Source organism: Prionailurus viverrinus, unplaced genomic scaffold (genome assembly GCF_022837055.1).
Source record: "Prionailurus viverrinus isolate Anna unplaced genomic scaffold, UM_Priviv_1.0 scaffold_39, whole genome shotgun sequence".
NCBI lineage: Eukaryota > Metazoa > Chordata > Mammalia > Carnivora > Felidae > Prionailurus > Prionailurus viverrinus.
Window position 1 is genome coordinate 4,632,148 of NW_025927607.1, and position 23,637 is coordinate 4,655,784.

General features: G+C 43.9%; 1 protein-coding gene across 1 annotated transcript in view; it reads right to left on the minus strand.

Moving 5' to 3' along the window:
- The window catches only part of HDLBP (high density lipoprotein binding protein), a 70,938-nt gene that overhangs the window by 39,837 nt on the left and 7,464 nt on the right, over positions 1–23,637 (minus strand). The gene's annotated exons all lie outside the window — the stretch shown is intronic.

The window sequence follows — 23,637 nt, forward strand, 5'->3', positions numbered from 1 at the left end:
CCAGGTGGGCTTAAACAGGAACCAGGTCAGCACAGCCTATAGTTCTGGTACAGGTGTTGCTTAGGTTCCGAGGATGACTTAGAGTTTTGAGTGGCAGGTTTGACCAGATGTACTTTTTGAGTAGAATGCAGTCAAAGTATGTGTTGGGGGGCTGGGCTACTGCAGTGGTTCAGTCTGAAGATGACACCAGCTTTCCACTATGGTTGGCAAGGGTACATGAACTAGGTGGCCAAATTTGGAAGGCAGCACCAAGAAGTCCCTCATTGATTGGAGGCAGAGCACAACAGCGGTTAAGAATGGCAGGGAGGTTCTTGGCTGCCCTCGCAGAGATGAGGAGACTGAAGGAAGACTTGAATGGAGAGGGGGAGTGTGCTGCAAAAACTCACAATGGAGATGTGATGTGTGAGATGCCCACTGGTTGGTCAAGTAGGCAAAACTGTACATACAAGCTGAAGGCTAGGGAAGAAGCCAAGCCCAGCCCAGACACCGGGAACCCTTTAAGACATCACTGGGGGAGAGAAAACCATGGAAGGCAGACAAAAATCCACCACTTGGAGCCAAGGACTCACTGCCAAAGCAGTACCCAAAGTCCCTAGAATAGGACATGGACAGGTGCCATGGCCTTAGACTTGGGAGAAGCTCTTAAGCACCAAGCAATTCTGTAGCGTCCCTTTCTACATTATTAGCGTTTGTAAGGTAGGCCTTCTGTCCAGACCAATCAACCAGCAACTCAGACAAGTGTGTTGTGCTGTTGTTTTGCTTTGAAGTCTCAGGACTGGGTTGGGGGCGGGGGGGGGGGGGGGGTAAAGGGGGAAAACAGGAGGGATTCGTGAGCAGCTGGTAGGTCCACTGTCCAGGAACTGCCAGTGAAGCTTGGAAGTCACCACAGACAGAAGCTCATACAGTAGCTGGTGACTGGAAGGCCTTGAAAGAAGTTTAAAAGCATACAGTTAACAAAAAAATATTACATAATACAATGTTGAATTTGTGCTACAAACCATCCCAGGGTGCTTCTTTGCTGATAATTATGACCAGCTTTTCTTCCCAGCAAGCTTCAGTGTATTGAAACTAAGTTTGTAGAGGCAAATTTTGAGAGGGTTGCGTCCAGCTACAGTCACGCCGGATCATGTGTGAACCCCCTATGGCTACATCAAGAAGTGAACATCAGTCTGTGACATTTGGGTTTTCAGCCCTCAAAGGGACATGGGAGATGTGGGCCAGTTCAAGGTAAAAAGAACAGAACTCTACCCTCCCACCCACTTAGAGCCATGATCCCCAAAAGGACTAACTCTTCAGCAGGAGGTAGGGCATGGGGGTGGGGTGGGGGGGGGGGGGGGACAAGCCCACCAGCACAGATCCTTTCCAATCAGCTTGTATGAGAGGTGGGAACTCCCACTGAGCAGTAGCAACCATGAATAAAAGGCTCAGGGCTCAAATCCTTATAACCCCATTTTTCCAAGACCCCCTAGTCCAAACCTAGAAATCAGCAAATCAGAAACCAGTCTCACTCAGCAGAAAAACCTCATACCAGGCTACAAAGGATATCCACAAATCTACCCACACTGTAGAGAGGCTCTAAGTCCAAAATTCAAAAAGTAATAAGACTGAAATTGGAGTGGACTCAAGAACTTCAGATGACAGAACTATCCGATTGAGACTGTAAAAAAACAAACAAAAAACAACAAAAAACCCTAAAGTGATTAGAGATGTAAGACATAAAGATGGCTTAAAAAAAAATCAAGAAATAGAATAAATGAAGGAGATTAAGAACTGTAGATAAGAGGATGTGGAAGTCCAACATCTGTCCAATAGAAGTTTTTTTTTTTTTTTTTGGATCTTTATTTATTTTTGAGAGAGAGAAAGACAGCGTATGAGCAGGGGAGGAGCAGAGGGAGAGGGAGACTCAGAATCTGAAGCAGGCTCCAGGCTCTGAGCTGTCAGCACAGAGCCAGACGCGGGGCTTGAACTGTGAGATCATGACCTGAGCCGAAGTTGGACACAACTGACTGAGCCACCCAGGTGCCCCATAGAAGTTCTGAAAGAAACAATTATAAAGAACAGGGCAATACTGAAAAAATAGCAGAGAATATTCTAGAATGCAAAGACACCCATCCAACCCCCATGTAAGAGAACAGGTAGCTAGCAGCACCATTTAATCCACACTGAAATGCACTACAGTGAAACCTCAGACCACAAAGACAAGAGTAGAACCTATAAGCAACTAGTGACAAGACAGGTTATCTAGAGGAACACCACAAAAGAGCACACTGCCCACCAGGAGACAATGAAATAAGACCTGAAAACTATGCTGAAGGAGGCACCTTCATTTCATTTCAGGACAAGAATGAAAGAGACACATGTAGACGAAGAGAAAGCCATTACTATTAGTGGATAAAGTGCTGGAATAACGATTTGAGAACATATTCTAGCAAGAAGAGTATGAAAGCAGGAGGGAATGCTGGGAAAGAAACCAGTACCTAGCCAAAGTGAAACAAGCACTGACCATATACTAATAACAACAATACAATGTGGAAGAAATGAAAACACAAAATTCAATTAAAATTGTAAGCAGCAGTAAGACAGGAGGTAGAAGGAGGAAACTGAAGTTGCTGTATTTCAAGATTATTTGAGAAGAGGTCAGAGATACTAATTTTAGCCCTTGTTGAATAAATGATACAAACTTAAAGACAATCTAGTAAATGCACAATTTTTAACTTTCAAACCAAAAACCAAACTCTGATCCAAACAGAAGTTACCGGCAATGTTCTAGACCTTGAATTAGGTGGTAGGTACAGAGGTAGTCATTACAATATACGTGATTGCCAGTTACATACTTTGTATCAATATTATCAACTAAAAGAGAGGAAAAAAGAAAGCAGAATAGGAAGCAGAAGAAGTAAAAGACAAGCAACGAAAAAGCAAGACAAAGGAAGCACAAAATATGATGGAAGAATCGAACCCAAACATGGTAAAAATGTAATATGAATACAAAATCCAGCTATAAGCTACCTAAGCGACCTAAACCATGTGGACCAGAGGCTGAATAAAGGGTGGTTGAATACTCCCAGCAAATTCTAACTTGACGAAACCTGTGCTAGCCATACTAACTAAAATAGGCTGTAGGATAAGAAGCACTATTAAGGTCAGGAATAAAAAATCCCAATCAATTGATTATACATGTATCTAAAAACACAGCTACAAAATATATACAGTAAAAGCAGGAAGGTTACTAGAAGCTGACGTATGGAGGATTTACAGAGGAAGACAGACTCACTCTTTTGGTAATACAGATTATGAAGATTAAAAATGTATAGATAATTACAATAATGCAGTTAATAAACATACTTTATTGGAAAAAATTTCAACAATTTTCCCAATTATTAGAAAGAACATGTTCTTTTCAATCATAATGGAACTTTTATAAAAACTGGCCAGCAGCTAAGGCAAAACAAAAACAAATGGCGAAGAATTAATAGCGCAACCAACATTCTCTGACTACGACGCAATCGATTAGAGACAACTTAAAATTTTAAGAAGCCTAGAAATTTAAAAGCTTTCTTCCAAATAACTCATGGGACAAAGAAGAAATCTGAAAATATTTAGAACTGAACAATAAGCAGTTATATATCCAAACTTGTGGAATCAAGCCAGAGTGTTGCTTGGAGACAAGTTTATAGTCATAAGCCATCATACTAGTGAAGAGAAAAAAGTTAAAATTTAATCATCCTCTCCTGAAATCAGAAGAATAGAAAACCTAAAGAAAGTTGAAATAAATACAGTTAAGAAATTAATGAAATAAAAGACATACAAGGGAGAGAATAAATACAACTTCCAGCTGAGTCTTGAAAAAAAACAGACCAAAAAAAAAAAAAAAAGACATGGAAAAGAATAAGAACAAGTATAAACAGCCAATACTAAGAACTCAAGGAGGCTGAAACTATAGCCACGGCACAGACTCTGAAAAATCACAGAAGAACTCTACAGAAGTCTGCAGAGTTCAAAAACTTGAACACACATGCACACACGTACACCTTGAAAAACAGACTAAACAGGCAACTTCCAGAAAAACAAGTCACCCAAATTGAGTCTGTTAGAAACGGGAAGTTCACACAACCAATTCTCCCCCAATTTTCAAAGAAACAAATATAAAAACCTCAACACAGAGGCAGGCCCAGATGCTTTTTTTTGTAAGGAAACCCTGAGAAATTACCTTCCCAACTCAACTCACAAAGCTAGGGGACTTTAATACTTTCCCAGACAAGGCTAACATGAATGTATGAATTTTGTCTACTTAATAATCTAGCAAATTGATCTAGAAAGTCAAAACAAATAATATATAATGAGAATGTCAATTTTATTCCAATAATGCAAGGTGCTGCAGTATCAAAAAGATGAAGTAATTCACCATGTTATTACACCAGGGCAAGAATGATTTTATCCCCTCAAAACATTCCAATAAAGAATCTGATAGAACTTGCCCATTCCTGATAAAAAGGAGGAATACAAGGGCACTTCCTTAACCAGATGCTAGTTCTGGTGTCTACCAGATGCCCTCATTAGAATCATTCACTTCAGGATCATGACAACAACAGGTTGAAACGGAGCACTTTCTCTGTGCAAATCTACACTTGAGATCCTAGTTAGGGCAGGAAGGCAAGAAAAAGAAACATATGAGAACCGTAAACAACAAACTGCAGTGCTCACAGGCAGTACAACTAAGTACAAGATCCAGGAGGATCTACAGACACACTATTAGAACTAAAAGTTTTCTGGAAATAAGATCAGTACACAAAATCGATTATGCTCCAAAACATCAGCACCAAACATCAGCAATAAGTCTAGTAAGAAAATAGTAAAATTTGTAGACAATATTCTAAAAACCTCTGTCAAAATACAGAAAATACCTAACTAAATGGAGAAATGCCACATTTACCTATGTAGGAAGACTCAGTTGCAAAGACTGTCCTTCTCCCCTAGTCAGACTGGAAACTCAGTGCGAGTGCAACTTGTACCTTAAAAGGGGTGTGCTGTGTGTGTGGAGTTTTGCAACTAGATTGTATGCAATTTTTATTTAGACAACAGTATTTCTACATACCATTTTTATAATACTGTATTTCTGTAAATAATTTTTAAGCTACTTACATATGCAATTGTATTTATGCAACAAATCTTCTACAAAAGATCAAAGGCCACGAACAGCCGATTACTGCTCAGAGATTTGACAGCTACAGTACTTCAGACAGTGTGGTGTTCGTGCAGGGACAGACACAGAGAACAATGACATAGACAAGAGGCACCGAGCCTGGCCACCTTAACAGACAGCCATCACTTTTATCAGAGATGGCCTTGTGGATGAACTGACGATTGATGCCCCTGGGAAAACTGGTTATCTAGATGAGGAAAAAGCATAGGCCCTTACTTTATATACCACTCGCAAGGCCAACTAAGACCAAAGATGCAAATACCATGGGACACAACCCTACTGTCAGACTTCTACTTATGGAAAAAAGCTCTCCCACGTGAGTAAAAGGAAGTGTATGCAAGGATGTTGGTCATCACAGCACACTGTTAGCAACAGCCAACAATTCTGAACGACCTGTCAATGGATAAACACAGATAAACAAACTAAGGTGCATAATGTAGACTACTTACCCTCTTCGCTTTCACTAATTACCTGACAGGACTCAGTGAGGTGGGCCGTGCTGATCAGGGTCAGGAAGAATAGTGGATGTCCTTGGAGTGGACATCTCCAAGGCTGTGGGAGCCGCTCAGGTTTGGTAACTTGTTCAGAGGCCCCGCAGTCCTGTAAGAAGTTGGCACTAAGGGGCGGGAGTGTTCACAGTCTGCTCTCCCATAATGAGTGTGGTAGGTGGGCCAGGGCAAAGAAGAGTATGTTCTCATCCCCCTCGAGAGCTGAAATATACTAAAAAAAATCCTTGTACGATGAAGCTTATTCATGCTCGGCTATAAACTGCAGTGTCAAGTTGACTGTAGCATATTCTAATAACACATCAAAACTAGGTTCCTTTCTTTGGCTCGGAAATAATCTTTATTACGATAAGTACATTCAACTTGGCAGCCTTGTTTCCCTAAAATCAAGTAGTCCAAGTTCAGACGACAGAGAAATACATAGCCACCATCCACGCTTTCCACTGCCCCCCTTCGTTCTCTCCCCACTAAATGCATCGGTGTCCTTTCTTTTCAGGAAGTGACAGAGAGGGTAACAATTGTCTTCAATGACAGTGGCACCAGATTTCATGTATTTCTCTTTAACCTACGTTTTAACTAAGTCATAATGGGCACCCACAGTGCAAACAGACTGTATAAAGAACACCAAGCTTGTTGTCAGGACGGAAGTTCAGCATCTTGCTCAGATCCTATTTGGGTCACCTTGACAAGTTGTTTAAGCTCTCAACATTTGCAAGTTTCCCATTTATAAACCTGAGGCCTTTGTAAATTGCTGAAAAGATCAAGAAAGATAAACTCCCCTACAATAGGTATCTCACTGTATGGGAATATCCGCATTTAATTTCACTAAATGAAATCTACTACATTAATTTTATGAATACTGAAATGATCGGCATTTTTTTAAGTTTGTTTACTTATTTTGACAGAGAGAGCGAGCGTGCACACACAGGGGAGGGACAGAGAGAGAGAGGGAAGGAGAGAGTCCCAAGCAGGTTCTGCGCCCAGCGTGGAGCCCTACGCAGGGCTCGATGTCACAACTGTGAGATCATAACCTAAGCCGAAATCAAGAGTCAGACACTTAACCGACACAGCAACCCAGGTGCCCCACCAGCATATCTTTATACAGATGAGTAAAGAGTAGCACTTATTTAGAGTCTAATTTAAGAACATGTGTCAGATAAGCACACCTTATAACTCTTTAAAAAGCGGATGGGACAGGGGTGCCTGGGTAGCTTAGTCAGTTAAGCATCTGGACTCGATTTCGGCTCAGATCATGGTCTCACGGTTTGGGAGATCAAGCACCACGTCAGGTTCTGTGCTAATAGCACGGAGCTTGCTTGGGATTCTCTCTCAACCTCTCTCTCTCTCTCTCTCTGCCCCTCCCCTGCTCGTGCATGCGCGCACACACACGCTCTCTCTCAGAATAAACAAACATTTAAAAAAAAAGCGGACGGGACAAATGTTAGGTTCAAAAGAGTAAGTTAATGGACTTCCATAGAAATGAAATGAAAACTACTACTCTTTAGAGCCATGCTGGCCAGCATATACCGGTGACACGTGGCTACTGACACTTGAGACGTGGCTAGTTCAAACTGGTAAGCCCTCTACACCTCAAATACACCCTGGATTTGGGAGACTTCGTGTGAAAAACGTAAAACACTTTACTGATAATGTTCTATCGATTACATGAGGAAACAATGTTTTGGAGTGGGTTAAACAAAATACATTATTGACTTGATTTCACTTGTTTCTTTTTTGCATTTTTAAGGTGGACAACAGAAAACTTTAAATCCTACGTGAGACTCTTACTTGAATTACAGTGCTATAGAGCTGGCTTTCCAAACCAAAGCAGAAATGTAATCTGACAAAAAGTTTTTTCTTGTTAATAAACTTTATATCAGCCTTTTTAAAAAAGTCCCTAATCAATTTACTACAAATTTCTTGTTTAAAATAAATAGATGAGGGGAAGGAACACAAAATGGGTACTATGTCGCGTCTCCACGGCCACAAGTGCCCTGGGGTGTGTGGCACAGGGGGCGCTCTCAAGGACTTCCAGGGAAGACGTGACCAAGTTTAGTTCACGGCATCTCTTCTAAGGACTCCAAAAACCCATTAACAACCAAAAAAAGAGCAAAAGATACAACCATCTTTTACAGAAATGCAGAAAACTTTGATTTGCACAAAAGAAAATGCAAGTTCAAAGTAAGAAAAGATGCTACATTACGCCTCTCAGTTTGGCAAAAATGGAGTTTCATGAGTGTCGGAAAAGGTACAGGAAACTGCTATGGCTGGAGGAGTAACTGATGGAATCTCTTTGGAGAGCAATTTGATTATATATTGTAACTTAAAATACGAATATTCTTTGACCCCGCAATTCCTACTTAGAATTTCTCCCACATATGCTCACATACGTGATAAAAAACAAATGTACTATAGCATTTCTGCAGGAGCAAAAGATTGGACATTGGTGTTCTTTCTATTAGCAAGGGGCTGCATAAACAGATGATGGCAGGGCCCAAACTCTACTCTAACTAACCTGCTGAGTGAGCCAGTCCCCACCGACCAGAAGACAGAGGAACGGACCACCCTCCATGCACTGACGGCCTCCAGCATGCCCTGAAATCCAGCCCCCACCTGGGATGGTGTATGCTTGCTCCCAAAGCTGTTTATGCCAGTCTTGACTGTTAACGTACGTAACCACATAATTTAAAAATAATACAATAAGGAAAGAAGAGTGAAATGGTTCTACGGATATTCAACTTATCACACTGAAGTTCTCAATGAGGGCAGGTTGCTTTGAAGAATTATGTCAGTTAGGCGAACAGTTCTTAAAAACCTCAAGGAATGTGATATTCTAATTGCCCTGTGTCTTAAGTTCTTGATCCACTTAAAAGAAACTGATGCTGTATGTCCTAGGTAACACATTGTTTGGTTTTTATAGACAGAGATTATGTAGTATCCAGTCAGCAGACCCTCGGATACTAGGTTGCAGCCCTGCAACCAATGATGGGGGAATGGGGTGGGGGTGGTGGGGAGGGACGCGCCCGGATGGCTCAGTCAGCATCTATGTGACTCTTAATTTCAGCTCCGGTCATGATCTCAGTTCGTGAGTTTGAGCCCCATGTTGGGCTCTGCACAGACAGCTGCAGAGCCTGCTTGGGATTGTCTCCCTCTCTCTCTGCTGTCCCCCAGTCTCTCTCTCTCAAAAATAAATACACATTTAAAAAAACAAAGACTGGTGAATGAATAAGTGTCCTTCCCTCAACCGTAGGACCAGTGTCCGAGTCAACTCCGGAGAAAGGGGTAGCTCTGTATCCTATTGCTACGTAGCCAGCAGTGCCATAGACAGAAACATGCTTGTATGTACATAAAATACCCACGAGCTACTTCTAGGGTAGCCGAGCCACCGAGGAGAACAGGGAGCACAGAGCCAGGCACCAGGACACACGAGCATCAGAGCTGGAAGAGAGGAAGAGGGGACGATACTTACTGACTTGAAAAAGGAGCCATTTTATGAAGTTGGGAGGTGAGCACACGTAAAAAGAGCACATATTTCTTTTAACACTTACCCAAAAAAGGTGCATTTTAAAAGGTTTAGAAATGATGGATGCACATATGCTAAGTGCTCATGTGGATTACCTGCAGGAGAAGCCTAGTTCTGTATCAGATGATGCTCCTTACTTTTTCCACAAAGACACTTCCATTTGGAGAGGGAAATAAAGAGGTATTATTAAGTAGCATTAGCTACCACAAATCAGTGAAAGACAGAGTCACAAGAATTATTTTCTTTGCTGTTTTATTAGACCGTGCTATCAGCAAGAAATCTGAAGTAAGACTTTTCTGTTGTTCACTTCCTTGTGAGGGACTGCTGACTGCAGAGAGAGGAGGCCTTACACGAACTTATTAAAGGCCCCGGCAACTGGAAGATACCCAAGCCGGTCTTTACATATTCGAAGAGCAGGATAGAAGGGGTGAGTTCTGCCCAGCTCCCAGCACACACAGCTAGGAAAAGTGAGGGACAGGGAGAGACTGCAGAGACACGTCTCCCCTGGGCAGACAGAAAACCGCCCCTGAGAGTGAGCACAGTCACTGGAGCAGGCACGCCCGCCATGTGGCAACCGCTTGCTCAGACAGACCCCTCTTGAGGGTCGCCCCCATGTCTAAAACTCTTCGTTTCATTACAGGAACCAAGTACTTCCAGGTGGAAATGCATCCAGTGACCGTTGGGTCATTCGTGTCTCCGAATGCCACAGGTTTCACAGTGGTGACAGACTGGGGACCACGGCAAGCACCTCAAGGTAATGGTGGTTCTGGGAAGAGGACAGTAAGGGCATGACAGCGATGGAATGCCTATAGAGGAGGGCTCTGGCAGTATTCCCCCTCAGTCCTACGATTAAAAAAAATACTTTTGATCTTCTGCCTAGAAAACCCTTAAAACTATAAGAAACAAAATAATTACAATTTGACCAAAGGCAACAATTTATACTTGAAAGACGTTTATTCTTCCTACAATCTACATAGAAAAGGTCTATGAGCGGGGCGCCTGGGTGGCTCAGTCGGTTAAGCGGCTGACTTCGGCTCAGGTCATGATCTCACGGTCCGTGAGTTTGAGCCCCGCGTCGGGCTCTGTGCTGACAGCTCGGAGCCTGGAGCCTGTTTCGGATTCTGTGTCTCCCTCTCTCTGATCCTCCCCCGTTCATGCTCTGTCTCTCTCTGTCTCAAAAATAAATAAACGTTAAAAAAAAAAAGAAAAGGTCTATGAGCTAGAATGAACTTAGGTCATCTCTATACAACACTATGCTAGAGTAGAGATACCAAGTTAGCTAAAGCCATGGGTAAAATACCTAAACTGGAGCCAGTCCTATCCAAATGGAAATGTAATGCTTCTCCACAAGGAAACAAGTATCAGAAAAAGCAAGCTTTTGGATTCTCTCCTGTTTAGGGTATTAAGCCCTGGTGGACACTCAACGTAGACATGTCGCACCTCTTCACTTGGCCTGTTTTCTCACTTGTCAAATGAGGAGGTGGGACTCCATTATCTCTTCCAGTACCGTCTTTCTGAGTCTGCTCTAGGGAGCAAACCTCACTTTTAGATTTAAAGAATTCCTGGCATAGCTGTCGCCCTAAAGAATTCAACGTAAAGGTGCACTAATACAAGTCCAATGCACAGAACAAAGCAGATACATCTTACTCTGTCCTGAGTCAGACACCTGATATCCTGGACTCCGAGCAGGCCACCATACCGTAAGGGCCTCTGGGGAGCAGGAACTGAGACATTTCACCTGTTGAGAAAGAATGGTACGCAGGGCAAGAGCAAACTATTAACCCCGCTACTAGAAAATCAGCACCAACCAAAGAGGGATGTAGGGTAAAGACACAGGGAGTCAAGGGTAAGAAGCAGTAGGGCAGATCAGCATGGTGGCGCCAGACTAGAGAAAACCGAGGCCAACTCCAAGTGGACACTAAGCAGCTATCTGGAATGGACTCTACCTACTGTGTGAAGGAAGGATTACACAGAAGGGCGGCAGCAGAAACAGTAAGAAATAAAAAGGTAACAAAGTCTGGAAATGACCAAAACTTCCATTAAGGAGGAGGCTGACTAAACAAATCATGCTATATCCATGCCATGAAATAACATGCAGCATATAAGGCACGGGAGAGGTTTCCCACACTAGTATACGTGATCTCCAGGGTTTACGGTTAATAACAAAGGCAACAGAGGACAGCAAGCAGGTATAGAGAGTATGCTGCCTTCCTCTAAGAAAGAATCAGAAATACTGCCTCTATACACACACACTTGCGTGTGCGCACACGCACATAGCATATACTTATCTGTTCATGTTTTTAAAAAGAGAGGATGGAAGGAAACAATGTCCATAGAAGGGAGGGGAAAGGGATGGAGGCCGAATTCATCTGAATATAGCACAATTCATAGGTTTTTTTAGTCAGACAAATCAGAGACATACAAACTCTAGAAATAAAGTATGTCCTTCTTGATGCCGGTTACACGGATAGGCTCAGTGAGTAATAATTCATTACGTTCCTCTTCTCTGTCGGACTCGCCTACCCTTTTGCTATAGCTTGCACGTCTGCGATTGTAATTCTGTTATTCTTCAACAAAATCCATTTTTAACATGCTGCTTTATTTTTATGGTTAACACAACACAGTGGCAGTGAGCATCCCTACCTAGCATATGGACTGTGGCATCCAAACACCACATGCCACTAAAAGGAGCCAGGGCTCCTCAGAAAAACCTCAGGTCTGCTAAAGAATATGGACAAGGTGGGACACCTTGCTGTGACAGAAAGGAAGCAGTTACAGACTCACAGGGTCACATCCAAAGAACACAGAGCCAACTTGGGGAAATAACACGAGCTTCAAAAAATGGCTTTAATGGGTTGACACACAACTATATACATACCCATAAGTTTATGAGACTAGAAGAAAAAAAGCCACAAAAATGCTCTGTCACGTTGGAAGGTGCTAGTCCTGGTGCACACTAAACAGCGATAAAGACGAGAAGGAACTGTACTACAGAGTAACCAGAACTGAGATGGGAAACCTTCTTTATAAGAGAATGCTAATAAATGCAGAAATAGAAAAATCTTCATTTTGCACTTGCCAATTATAGGCTAAATCACTGTCCCCCAAGATACCCAAGTCATTACTCCTGAAGCCTGTGAATGTCACAGATGAATTAGGTTAAGAGCACTGAGATGGGGGGTAGGGGGGAGTACCTTGCATTGCACAGGTGGGACCTAAGTGTAATCACAAGCATCCTCAAAATCGTGTACTTTAACCGAGTCTCTCCTACAAGCCTGCAGAAGGAGACCCTGACGACACCACGACTTACCCCAGTGAGACGGACTTCAGCCGAGTCTGTGGTAATTTGTTACAGCAGCAAAAGGAAACTAATACGCCAATGAAATAATAATGGACACAAGCAAAAAGGCAGTTAAGCCCATTAGATCCCTGGTTGGTAAAGAACATAAAGGAATCAGCCTGCTGACACGGTAACCACTGATCAATTTTAACATCACAAATGACCGACGTGATGCCTCCTGGTATAATGCAATATGGTCCACAGCACAGTGTAGGGTATACTCTTGACACCTCTCCTCCCTCCCACTTCACCCCTCCTCCAGGGGGGCATCAAACCCGAAACAAATTAAGCATCTAGACATAGCCACTGGTTTATGGGAAATATGAGGGTCACAGAAACATACCACATACCACGATAGAATCAACCAAATCCAGAATATGGGAAATTCCACAGCACAAATGGCCCTGTTGCTTTTGTAAATAAATGGCGTTAAAAAATATAAGAAAATTGTGATATATTTTAAAAGAGACAAAAGAGGCACCAACGAAATGCAGTGTGTGGAGAGACCTTCTTTAGGTTTTGATTCAAACCAACCCTAATATGACATTTGGAGAAAACCAAACACAATAGATACTGGATGATATTAACAACGTACAGCTAATTTTGCCAGCTATGACTTCTTGAAGCCCTCCTCTACTAAAGATACATGCCAAAGTATTTATTTACAAGTAACACAAAATCTGAGATTTGCTTTAAAATAAAATACTCAAGGGGTGCCTGGGTGGCTCAGCCAGTTAAGCATCCGACTTCAGCTCAGGTCATGATCTTACAGTTCATGAGTTCAAGCCCCATGTCGGGCTCTGTGCTGACAGCACAGAGCCTGGAGCCTGCTTTGGATTCTTCATCTCCCTCTCTCTGTCTCTCTTCTGCTTGCTTTTGTGCGTGTTCTCTTTCTCTCTCTCTCAAAAATGAATAAACATTAAAAAAAAATTTTAATGAAATAAAATACTCAAAACTAAAAATGTTTTGGGGGGCGGGGGCAGAGGAAAACAAACCAAAAATGGCAAAACGTGACAATTGTTAAAGTTGGTTTATAGGTGGGGCGCCTCGGTGGCTCAGTTGGTTCAGTGTCTGACTCTTGGTTTTCAGCTCAGGTCATAATCTTGTGGTTTGTGGGTTCGAGCCCCACATCCAACAGTACAGAGCCTGGTTGGGATTCTCTCTCCCCCTCTCTCTCTGCCCCTCCCCCACTCATGTTTTTTCCCTCCCTCTCTCTCAAAATAAATAAACTTTAAAAAGATGCTGCCAAAGCTGTACTCAGAGGGTGAATCAAACGTATAAGTTTTATTATAAGGAAAAATGAAGATAAATGAGCTAAGTATTCAAGTCAAATGTTAAGAGAAAATCAAAGAAAGTAGAAAAAATAAAAGAAGAACTGGTGAGATAGAAAACAAAAACAAGAAATAACTGACCTGATCAATCAAAACCAAAACCAGTTTTTCTGAAAATAGCAATGAAAGAGCAATTAACTCCTGCTAGTCTTACAAAGAAAAGAACACACAGAGAATACAATGTCACAATGATACAATACTATCCTTGCTTGGTTTTGAAATAAGAACCATTACAAACGGCAGTAATTATGTCTTCTGGTAGCTCCCAAGGAAGTAAGAGCTTCTTTGCCCCATGGGGCCCCAACAAATTTATTTTTGTATCTCACTGGCATTAATTGGGTTCTAAGCCCACCAGGGGACCAATAACCATAGTCAAGGGACCAAGGGGATAGGATATGTCTATTAGCTGTGGCCAATCAGGGTCCACCCACGCAGCTGGGCCCTTTCATCCAAAACACACAGTTTGTACGTGGTGAAAAGGGTGGCCCCCAGAGGCAAATCAAGGCACTGTTTGCTTCCCCAATCAATGAGTGGGTGCTGCAGAGAAAAGATCTTAACTACAAACCAGTTTACAAACATAAAAAGTTGTCAACAAAACACCAAACCAATAAATCCAGCACTTAGTTTATAAAATAAGACATCATGACTAAGTAGGGTCTGTTCTAGGGATTCAGTAAGGATTCAATGTCAGGAAATGTATGCATCTCAAATTTATAGCTAAAAAGAGAACATATATACATGTACGTACACATATACATACATACATACACACACACACACACACACACACACACACATGACCTGATAGAGGGCCATTTAAAAAATGCTCAAAAGAATGTGGAAATTCAGTGTCTGTTCCTTGTTTCCTATTGAATTTAACATCAGCAATAGAAGGAAAAGGCTATATGAAGAATATTTCCAAGAGATAAAATATATCATGTTTGTGTAAAAAGTATCCAAATGGCAAGGATGTCTACTATTGTCACAGAGTGTCAAATATGCAACCTAAGTAGACGTAATTAAGCAGAGACAAATGTCATTATTTGCAGATGACCATCTTAGAAGTCCCCTCTATTATAACAAAAAGCTAGGAAAACTAAAGGAAAGTTTAGTACATCAGCCATACAAAGCACACACAAGCACACACACAACACACGCTAAAGGCCCATATCACGGAGATGATGCCAGGTTTCAGTCCAAGAGACTTCTCACAAAGATGTCTGTCCCCTCCAAGTTCATCTACACCCTCAAGGAGATGCCCAGTAACATCTGTGGTAGGCTGAAAACGGCCCCCCCCAGAGGCACCAGCTCCTAATAGGTGGAACGCAAATGTTAACTTATTTGGAAAAAACAGTCTTTCCAAATTAAGTTAAAGATCTTAAGGAGGCTGCCCTGGATTATCTGGGCAGGTGCTAAATGCCACTGTTAAGTGCCCTTATAAAAGAGCAGCAGAGAGACCCCACACAGAAAAGGGAGCTGTAAGAGGACAGAGGCAGAAACTGGAGTGATGTGGCCATAAGCCAAGGAGTGTAGAGGCAGGCACCAAAAACCACATGAGGCAGAGAACAGCTTCTCCCCCAGAGCCCACAGAGGGTGTGTGCGGCCCTGCCAGATTTCCGATTTCTCACCTCCGTAACTGTGAGAGAGTAAATTTGTGTTGTTTGAAGCTACTAAATTTATGGCAATTTATTAGGGCATCCCTAAGAAACTAACCCAACATCCCAGGAGCTTTTTTTTTTTTTTTTTTTTTTTTACTGTAAAAAAAGTTCCCAAATCCACCTAAAATCTGCCTAGATTATTTGGCCTCAAAAGAAGAAAAAAAAAAAAAAAAAGAGTTGAGATTCAAAGACTAGCAAAACACATGACAAAGCAATAGTAACTAGTACTTGGTGTTGGTTAAGAAAGAGGGAAAAGTATGAATGAAACAGTCTCATGAGTACTATGAGTTTACCACTTGATACAAGTGCCCCTCCAAATTAGTAAGGAAGGATAGCAACAGACAGAAGTGGGCCAATAACAAATTTCCATTTTGGAAAAATATAAAAATTGGTCTCTATCTCATGCTATACACCAAAATAAATTCCAACTGCATTAGAGATCTGAAAGTAAAAAATCAAGCCTTAGGGAGTTAGAAGATTGAGGAGAAAAGCCAGTGGTTTGGGGGCGCAAAAGTCTACCGAGGATACAGACCGTAGACACCATCAAGGAAGGTATTGACTCATTTGACCCTCGTAAGAGGTTAAGAATTTTATATAGCACAGATCATCTACTAGAGAAGTTAGGATACAAGTAAGAGTTCTCTGTTTGGCAAACATCTCAACAAGCTAGGATGTGATCACACAGTTCATAGAAAAGTAATACAAACCACACATAAACAGGAATGGACGTTCATCTTCACTCAGCCCTTTATGAGATCAACAAACATGAATAAAAGTGGTGCAATTTTGGGGGCCGCCTGGTGGCTAAGTCGGTTGAGCATCTGACTCTTGATCTCAGCTCAGGTCTTGATCTCAGGGTCATGAGTTCAAGCCCCCTGCTGGGCTCCACACTAGCCATGAAGCCTACTTAAAAAAAAAAAAAAAAAAAAAAAGTGGTACAATTTTTCAAATGGTGAGGATAAACAGGCTACTTGACTATTGGGGATGTGTAAAACCAGAAGGCAATTTAAAAACACATCATGAAGTAACAGACACACAATCCAATTCAGCAATCACACTTCAAAGAAGCCACTCTCCAGAAGCACCTGCAGAAGAACGCAGAAGGCATAGGTGTAACACACAGAAGAAAACTCACAGAAGCTCCGTCAAAGGCAAAGAACTAGAAAGAACACAAGTTCGCATAGATGAGCAAGTGGTAACTACACGGTGACATGTCCAAACCACAGTAGGCACGGTCTCAAACAATGAAATGACGGTTCAGGTAATGACCTGGAGAGAGCAAAAACAGTATATAGGGCTTTATTTTTTAAAAATAGACTATGGGCTTCCCTGTAAGAGGGTGTCCACATCACTGGTGTTTTCACAGCCCAGGTGAAGTGGCAGGCCACTTCCATGGGGTGGGAACGTTGCAGAGGCTGAGTGAGGTGAAGAGGGCAGAAGACATCCGTGCAGGAGATTGGTTAACACACAGGGTTGACTACTCAAATAAGCAAATACATTAAGGGATACCGGAATCAAGGAGTATCATCGTTGGAAAAGACAGCTACCAATTTAAAAGGGAGAAACTGGAATGAACACCAACATATCTGATCGGAGTTGGAAGTACTGGAATGAACTCATGTGTTTCAACAGAGAGAAAAACTCATGTTTTACAATTGAGAGATAAAAGTAGACATGACTGTGTCATAAACACACACGTGTGCATATGGGTACCTGTGTATACATGTGTGTGTGTGTGCGCGCGCGCACACACACACACACACACACACACATTCTGTGGCTCTCTCCACCGAGAGGACCTGGGCCAGTAATACTTCAACAACCACCTACCTGGTGCCCAGACTCTGCTTCTCTTAGTACCACTTGCCATAAAAGGAGGTGTCTTTGAAGAGAAAGGCTGATTCCAGGTCCAGGGAAGGGAAGGGAAGGTACGTGAAGAGCCCAGAGTGTCTTGCTGTACCAAAAAGTAAGAGTTTCTAAACAAATATGGGGGAAGCTTCAGAAGGACACAGGAGCCAGCTTTAAGGGGGGCACTCTCCAGTCAATATGAACATTACCGTAAGTAAGGATAAAGGTTGATAATGTAAGTAAAATGGGCAACGGTTAGCCTATATCAATACAGACACATGACCTAAATGAAGATTTGACAGGAACGAATATTTAGCTTCGTAAGTAGCTCCCCAGCATGTACTTATTAATGACACAGACTCCACAATGGAGAATCTGGCAGACACCACCTTAATCAGCAATCAAAGTGAGCACCACTGATAATGGGACAAACTGAACCTGTGTGCCATCTGACAGAATGCAGAGAAAACCCAGAATTCCTTCTGTGCTATTCCAGCCAAAATAACAAAGCCTGAATCCAATCAAAATGTAATACACACTGAGGGACATTCTACAAAATAAGTGTCTGTACTCATTAAAGGATGAGACCAAGAAAGCCAAGGCAAGGTGGAATAAATAGTCCTGTTTGTTGGTTTTTGTTTTTTTTATGCTTGTTTTATTTACTTTGAGAGAGAGAGTGCGAGCAGGGGAGGGGCAGGTGGGAGAGAATCCCAAGCAGGCTCCACACTGTCAGCACAGAGCCCCGACCGACGCAGGCTTGATCCCACAAACCGTGAGATCATGACCTGAGCCAAAGTCAAGAGTCGGACGCTTAACTGACAGCCACCCAGGAGCCCCATAAATGTTTCAGTTTGAAGACCACAGAGACCCAGCAATGAAATGTTATTGTGTGCTTCTGAGTGGATTCTTCTGGTGAAATGTGAATGGGTCTGAAGGTAGCAAAGCATTCTTGTTAACATCCTGATTTTGATGGTTGTATTGTGGTTAAGGAGGAAGAGTATCTTATTTGTGGGAAACACCCCAAAATATCCAAGGGTGATGAGGATTCATGTGCCCAATTTACTCTCAAATGGTTAAGAAAGTGTTTTCTACCAGTCTTACAATTCCTCTGTAAGATAGTTAAAAAAAATTAAACATACTTTTTAAATATCTTTTTTAAATTAAATTTTATTTTTTGTGAGAGCACTCACGGGGCCTCGTGGGGGACAGGCAGAGAGAGAGGGAGAGAATCCCAAGCAGGCTCCAACCCACGACCCTGAGAGCATGACCTGAGCCGAAATCAGGAGTCAGATGCTTGACTGAGCCAGTCAGGTGCCCCTAGAACTACTTCTTAATTTAAAAATAAATAAATAGGGGGGCGCCTGGGTGGCTTGGTCGGTTAAGTGTCCGACTTCGGCTCAGGTCATGATCTCACAGTCCGTGAGTTCGAGCCCCACGTCAGGCTCTGTGCTGACAGCTCAGAGCCTGGAGCCTGTTTCAGGTTCTGTGTCTCCCTCTCTCTGACCCTCTCCCATTCATGCTCTGTCTCTCTCTGTCTCAAAAATAAATAAAGGTTAAAAAAAAAAATGATGTAGTCTAGGGGCGCCTGGGTGGCTCAGTCGGTTAAGCGTCAGACTCTTCATTTTGGCTTGGGTCACGATCTCACGGTTCGGGAGTTGGTTTGGGAGTTCGCTGGGCTCTGCGCTGCCAGCGCAGAGCCTGCTTGGGATTCTCTCTCTCCACCCCTACCCCACTCACGCAGGCGCATGCGCTCTCTCTCTCGCTCACTCTCTCAAAATAAATAAGTAAAATGAAAAAAATAAAAAATAAAATTCTTACCAAATAAGGGCTAACCAGGCTACAGCCTTCAATAAAGCCACATGCCCGAATGATAGCAGACAATCACTATACAAGTCAACTCCAGTGACCTCAGATGGAAGGGAAAGACCCACAGACCACACTGAATCCTTCACACGCATTTCCTCCTTGGGGATTTAGTCCTAAAACTACCAGCACAACCTGAAACCAACAAGACTGCACTGGAAAGAAATGGAAAGGCTGGAGGTTTACACACACAGTCGCCGGCTCAGCAGCATCTCCAGCATGAAGCATACCTGAAACCCCAACCACCCCAGAACAAGGTGAGGCTGACCTAGCAAAGGCCACATGTCTTTCACGGATCAAAGGCTTCTACCCACGCTTCTACAAATTGACTGCTGACTCTCCCGGAGCAACACCATCTTTTTCTCTCTGTTCGCCCAAGCTTTCAGAAAAGAATCGCCCTTACCGATCTCAAGGGGACATGGTGATCATCTTCAGCACCTGTATAAACTAAGGAGGGGCCCCGAAAGCCCCGAGCGCGACGGGTCCCTCTGGCTGCAGCTGGCTCTTGTCTGCACGTCCCAGACGCTGCTGCGCTGAGCACCGGGAGCCAAGGGGCCCCGCGCACAGGCAGCCTGGCAGCACTGCTGAGCTCACTGGCGGGCGACAAAGGCAACACAGAACTTTGGTCTCATGGGCTGGCGAGTCAGCGCCGAGCATAAGCAAGTGTATCAAAATAGAAGCCTTGTTTCAAAAGAAAAAAATTGTATTCTTAAAACTGATCTCACAAACACTGCTTTAAGCTGGTACTTCAGGACCACCTAGCTAATATTCTATTTACCAGAAAAAGTCAAAACAGCACACATAATTCAGCAATTCCATTTGAAAGGTAGTTCTAAATGAGCTAAGTAGCAATAAAATCAGAAAGCACGCCACACAAGAGTGTAGAGCAGCACATACTTGTGATTTTGTGCACAACAGCTGGCAAGTGCCCGGAGCCCACACTTGTCCTCACCGGATGCCCGACGTCCAGGAGTCAGTACACTGTCTCCACCAGGAAGAACACAAAGACAAAAGTGAGCGTCAAGTCCCAAGCAGACACGCTCCAGCCCCTTCTCTAAGTCATGGGCACCATCAATAACATGGTTCACAACTGTCAGAACGGCACAACAGAAAGGTGGAAAGGTTCACGCAGGGCTAGCTTTTCCTCTTATGTTATTTTTTAATTATAAAACTAAAGAAAGTTAAACAGAGGGCCAAAAGTTTTCAACCCTAGATACTAAGGAACCAGAAACCGCACATCTGACACTGAGGGGTCGGCCCTGGGAAATGAGAACACTTCTCAGCAAGTCACTCACCTCAACCAGATCTCAAAAACAGCAACAAAAAAAAATGCCAAATACCTGACCCCCTTTCCGAAATGATTTCTTCTAGCTCTCTCCGTCTGGTGTTGTTCCTTTTCCTTCCTACCTTTACTTGTTCCGAGAGGTCTGGTCCTTTCAGGGTGTCGTCTCTAGCCTAGCCACTTCCCCTAAGGCTGTTTGTGGAGGCCAGCTCTCTCTGGAGCCTCCAGATGCAAACCTCCTGGGAGGCCGGGCACGGTTGCCACGCAGGTAGCTGCCATCAAGGCACCTGCACGCAGGCTGCTCCCCCTCTCCCAGGAACCATACGCACCCAGAGGCTTGCAGGGTGCCTCAGAACCAGGGATTAGAGGAACTCGGCCCCCTCGATGGAGTCACTGGCCCACAGCGCCTTCCCTCCCAGCCCCATTTACTGAACTGCAGCCACACAGGGCCAGTGACGCACAAAGGCCTGACACACCATACCACCAGCAAGTTCCCACAGCAGAACCTCCCTTGAAGGGCAAAACCATTTCCACAACACTTTCTGCGTGTGGCAAATGACAATACTTGCTAAATGCACCAGGCTCAAGTTATCTCCCCTCGCCAGAAAGAAACCAAAAGTAGCACTGGTCCAGCCTGCACTGTATCTAGAAGCTTTAAGCACTGCCATCATCAACCTTGCTGGTTGATGGCGCGTCCTGCTCCTGAGTGGGGGGAGAGAGCTGAGCAGTGTTCACAGGGTCCCCTCTCACCCAACACAGCAAGGCCAAGAATTACGGCTCTGCTTCATAAATGTGGTCCCCAGCGCCATCCACATGCCCAAGGTGAGATGCTAGAAGGTTCGCACAAAGAAATGAATGCTGATAAAGACACAGTCTAGAAGACGAGCACAAGGAGACAGCTTTATGCCAGAACACCAGGCCAAGCAGCAGCTGGCCCCTAAACGGTGTGCTACACGGAGAAGGCACATGCTCTGAATGCTCTTGGATCACAACAGTTTGTTAATCCGAGCACATCCAAACCTCAGGAAAAAGTTACTCCACGGTCGGCTGAGGCCACAAATTCAACAGCAGCTTGAAGAACACAAGAGCAACACGATGGGACCTGGCCTTTAGACTGGCTTATTGCTCTGTCCAGCATACCCCTGAGTCTAGAAAGCTATTCTGGAATTCAGCAGCCCACTGTAATTCACCAAAAGTTAGCAAAAGACAAGTGTTCAGCATATTCCCATTTTAGTAATCAACGCTGTCCTGCCTATTCATTCCCTCACAGCACACACAGGTCATCTGCCACAACCCCGTTACTCTGCTGTGTCACAGGGATCCAAAACAAGCAAAAGCCTACCGATGGCTTATCCTATAATGCAGACAGGGATGGGGCAGGTACAACCAAGAGAGGACTTACTCCACGAGGCCTGCACATCCACCAGATGATGTCAGGGAGCCGGTGGTGCTGGGTTGCCGTAACAGGACGGAAACACCAGACCAGAAGGAGTTCAGAGAAGAAAGCGGACCCCGTACAGCGGCCACAATGGACGGACAGCAGCTGTCTACAGGTTACCGCAGAGATGGGCCCTGCACGACTGCGCACTCTAGGAGTGGAACTTCCATTTCCCTCCACTTCCTTACCTGAAACTTGCTGATGGATATGTACTTGGTGAAAAATTAATCTTTGATGATTGAACCAAAGAAAGAGATTCAAAAGTCTAAGGGGTGCAAGACAATTTTAGTATTTATTTCAGAGTAGACCATCTATCTTGCTGCAAAGGCTTGGACGGCCCCACTCTTGGGCTAGAAAAGAGTGTGTGGATAGGATACTGCCTTCTCCACCCCAAGCTTTGGAGGAGCCCTAGAGACAGCAAGGAAACACCAGATAAACAGGTCAAGGCTGAATGTTTACACGTGTCGAACTTCTAAAACTGGCGTCAAAGACAAGGATGGAACAATTACGGATCTTGATTGGGCCCTGTCTCCATTCCTGTAAAAAGGAGCTGCTCTCAATGGTGGTACCACTGTGAGGATTGAGTCAGCCCATACGTAGTGCTCCACCAGAGCGCACACAATAGGCTCCGTGAGGACGGTCTATTACCACCACCCTCTTGGAGATCTGTGATGTGAGGGCTCCAACAGTACGGGCAACGCAGCCTTAAACCAGCCACTCGTGCAAGGAGCTTCGTCCCGGCAGCCTCCACTCTTAACTGGAAAATGGAGCCTATGACAGCTACAGCCCAGAACCCTTCTAAGGACTAACCCTGCAAAGCAGGCCTTCTCAACCTCAGCCCTGCTGACCTCATCCGACAATTCTTTGTCACGGGCTGTCCTAGGCACTGTAGGATGCCTAGCACCTCTGGCCTTTAACCACTAGATGCCAGTAGCACCCGAGTCACGACAACCAAAAGTCTCCAGACACTGCCAGATGTTCTCTGGGGGCCAAAATCACCTGGTTGAACCACTGCTGGAAATAAAGGGCACGGGGCCTGTTGCGTAGGAATCAGCAAATAAAAGCTTTACTAGGCAAAGCTTTTCCTATCACTTGTGCATCCTTGAAATGGATCACAGAATGTGCTACGTGGGTGACTAACAGCTCCAAGTGCCGTCCTTCCAAACTTGAAAACTCAGTTTCTGACAAACTAAGTTAGTTGATCAAGTGTTCTGTGCTATCAGAAGGGTAATAACAACAAAATCTCAGATCCAGCTTTCTTCTCTTTAAAAAGAAGGAGCTAAAGTCCTATAGGTCAAGAAACACCCTGAGTCACAAGGGTGATTAAGAATGGGCCCTAGGGGCACCTGGGTGGCTCAGGTGGTTAGGCGGTTAAGCACCAGACTCTTGGTTTCAGCTCAGGTCATAATCTCAGTTTCACGAGTTCAAGCCCTACGTCTGGCTCTGCGCTGGCAGCACAGAAACTGCTCGGGATTCTGTCTCTCCCTCTCTGCCCCTCTCCTACTTGCTCTCTCAAAATAAGTAAATAAACTTAGGGGCAGCTGGGTGGCTCAGTCGGTTGAGTGTCCGACTTCAGCTCAGGCCATGATCTCATGGTTTGGGAGTTCAAGCACTGCATCAGGCTCTGTGCTGACAGCTCGGAGCC